This window comes from Magnolia sinica, chromosome 5 (assembly GCF_029962835.1).
Source record: "Magnolia sinica isolate HGM2019 chromosome 5, MsV1, whole genome shotgun sequence".
NCBI lineage: Eukaryota > Viridiplantae > Streptophyta > Magnoliopsida > Magnoliales > Magnoliaceae > Magnolia > Magnolia sinica.
The window spans coordinates 30,309,115-30,312,312 of NC_080577.1; the positions used below are offsets into that span (position 1 = coordinate 30,309,115).

At 37.1% G+C, this 3,198-nt stretch overlaps 1 non-coding gene across 1 annotated transcript; it reads left to right on the top strand.

The window, feature by feature from the left end:
* The first annotated feature begins 302 nt into the window (after positions 1-302).
* On the top strand, positions 303-409 carry LOC131247585 (small nucleolar RNA R71). Its single transcript, XR_009171863.1, has one exon. It is a non-coding gene; the product is annotated as a small nucleolar RNA R71 (small nucleolar RNA).
* Positions 410-3,198: the final 2,789 nt, after the last annotated feature.

The window sequence follows — 3,198 nt, forward strand, 5'->3', positions numbered from 1 at the left end:
TATCCTTCTTTCCTTCCATGGCCTCAAATTTTTTTATGAGCGTAGTCACTTTATACTTGAGATCATCCTCTTCTTTCAAGAGATACAATCCACCTTTCTCCTTAGATTGAGTCGGCCTAGACGTGGTGTTCGATTTTGGGTAATAGTCCCATGATTGTGTTTTTTCAGCAAGACTATCGAGGTAATCCCACACCTCGTCGACATTTTTATTAATGAATTCTCCATTACACATTGTCTCGACCATTTGGCGCATGGAAAATGTCAGTCCATCATAGAAAAAATTTGTAATGCGCCACGTTTCAAAGCCGTGTTGTGGGCATGAACTGACAAAATCCTTGAACCTTTCCCAACATTGGTAAAATGTTTCATTCTCCTTTTGGGTGAAGTTCATGATTGTTTTTCTAAGGGTAATCGTTTTATGATGTGAAAAAAATTTCTTTATAAATTCCCTCTGCATATCATTCCATGTGCCAATGGATCTAGGACGCAGTGAATGTAACCACGTCTTAGCCTTCTCCTTTAAGGAAAAAGGGAAGATTTTCAGCCTGACTGTGTCCTCAGACACATTTTGAAAATATAAAGTGGCTATGATCTCATCAAACTCTTTCAAATGTAGATATGGTTCTTCAGATTCAAGCTCATGGAACTTAGAAAAGAGTTGGATAACCCCTGGCTTGATGTTCATATGTCCTGTATTTTCAGAAAAAATCATGCATGAGGGCGTACTCACCCCCGCTGTTGTAAATAATCTCATAAAGTACGAGGCGGGGGTGCTTAATACACCTCATCTCATCCTGAATGTCCTCCACCCTAGGTTAGGGTAGAAGAGGTTGGTTTTCAGCTATCACTTCAATTAACTTAGGGGATTTCAAGTGGTGTCTAGTCCTGCGATGGATAGTTAACCCCTCAACCAATCCTCCTTCAGTCAAGAGACGTCGAGTGTTGTCACGGGCCCACTTGGGCATAAAACACTCGCAACCCTCAATCAAATTCGAAACCTAATCCTAAGAAAGGAAATAAAAATCTAGAAAAAGAAGAGAGGGTTGGAAAGAAGTTACCAAATTGGAGTCCCTAAGTTAAAAATCTACAAAAGAAAACAAAACAAGTCAGTTTCTAAAGAGAAGGTCTAAAATTAGAAAATCCTTAAAAAGAAAGATAGAAGTAAACTAGTTTCTAAAAGAAGAAATTCCTAAAGGAAAGTGGAAATTTCTAAAATAAATTAGGAAAGTCCTAAACTAGAAAGTAAGTTACTAAATAGAAAGTAGAGAAAGAGCTTACCGAATTAGAAATTTCTATCTTAAAAGCTTACAAAATAGGAAAGTTAGTTTCTAAACAAAAAGTCTATAAGTAGAAATTTTCTAAAAATAAATTAGGAAACAAAGTTAGATTCTAAAAGAGTTAGAATTAAAAAGTTTCTAAAAATAAAAATAGAAAGTTAGTTTCTAAAAAGGAAAGTTCCCTAAACCTAGAAGCTAAGTTAGTTTCTAAAAACAAAAGAGGAAAGTTTCTAAAAATAAACTATTTCCTAAAAATAGAAAAATACTAGAATTAGAAAATTTCTAAAACTCAAACCCTAATTCTAAAAATAGAAAAAGTAGAGGAATTAGAAAGGGATTACCAAGTTAGAAGTTTATGTCAGGATCCTACAAAACAGGAAAACAGGTTAGTTTCTAGAAATCAGAAAAACCTAAACCTAAAGTTAGAAAAATTCTAATCTTAAACTAATCCTAAAACTAGTTAATTTCAGAAAACGAAACCGTCAATCCTCAGCAACGACGCCAAAAACTTGCTCACTCCCCAAGTATAGGGTTGTGATGCAGTAAAAACTCGGTGAGACCGAGGTCGAATCCCAAGGGACTGAAACCTGTACGTAATCTGAAACTCACTATAACTAGAACTAGATTAAGATGAAATCTAAATCGAATGATTTTGAGGAATAATGGTGAAATATTAGTGTAAAACTTAAGAAATTTAGAGGTAGGAAACTAGGGATTCAGAGGATCCACTTGTAGAGATCAAGGAGATTTTATGCCTGTTTTAAGAACTCAACTGGACTTAAAGTCTCATCTTCATCCAGTTGAAGGGTGTAACCATGAAAATCAACTGAACTTCCTTTGATATAGTTTTCAAGAGATGAAAGGTATATGAATTAGAATGGATTCCATCACCAAACCATGCCCAGGAGACAAAGTAAACAACAGAATTAAACTAATTAAAAACCAATCAACATGATATGAAGGTTAAGAAGGGTACCATCATCCAACCATGCCTAGGAGACGATGGTGAACAATAAGGCTTCCCGACGTCATAAACATAAAAAGGAAAAGGAACACGCTCAAAGCCATTGCAGACCCATTGTAATTTCAGTCACAACAGACCATTAAAGATTAAAAACATTCCCTCAATAATCAAACTAAAATCAAATTCAATTCATAAATTTAAATTAAATTAAAAGCATAAAATAGAGTCTCCCATCTCGCTACAAGCTTCACCTCTTAGCCCTAGCTAAGAGGTTTAACCAACCATAGTTTTGATTAACTAAAAACTCTTAGGAAAGAAAAACTTGAAAAGAAAAGAATTAAGGAGATGACCAGCCACGATCCTTATCTCTCTCTGCTTCACGTGTCCACCTTGCCTCCAAGCCGAAGTTTTTTTGTCTCTCTTTCTCTCTCCCTTTTATAGGCTGATAGAGGTGGTGGAGAATGATGCAGTGGAGTCGGTGCGTCTGTGCGTAAGACCTCTCGCAACAAGGACTTGCGTATCTCTGTTCAGTGCAGCGAAAAAGAAAAACGCAAAAGCATCTGTGTTTGGTCTGAATTTGATCTGCTGACTATCCAAATCTTTCAAAACTGGCTTCTTGGATGGGATCAGGACCTCCTTTTTACACTTTTGGATGGTCCAGATTGGTCGAATGGGCCATTCTGGTGGGCGATAACGTCATATTGGTCTGGTTTTCACGGACGCACAGCCTGCGCAGAAAAGTTATGCTGTGATGATTGGTGGGCCCCTGTTCAGCGTCGGTGAGAAAATCCACTCCATCCATTAGCTTCTTGGAGAGATTTCGGGTGGGAATGAATGGTTTTGGAGTGATTTTGATATGGCCCACCTACTTGATCTTATGTCCATCTGATCTGTGTTTGAAAGGTTAGGAACCCATCATCGCTATTTCTTAGAATTGTGTCACCTAGGTGGTGATAA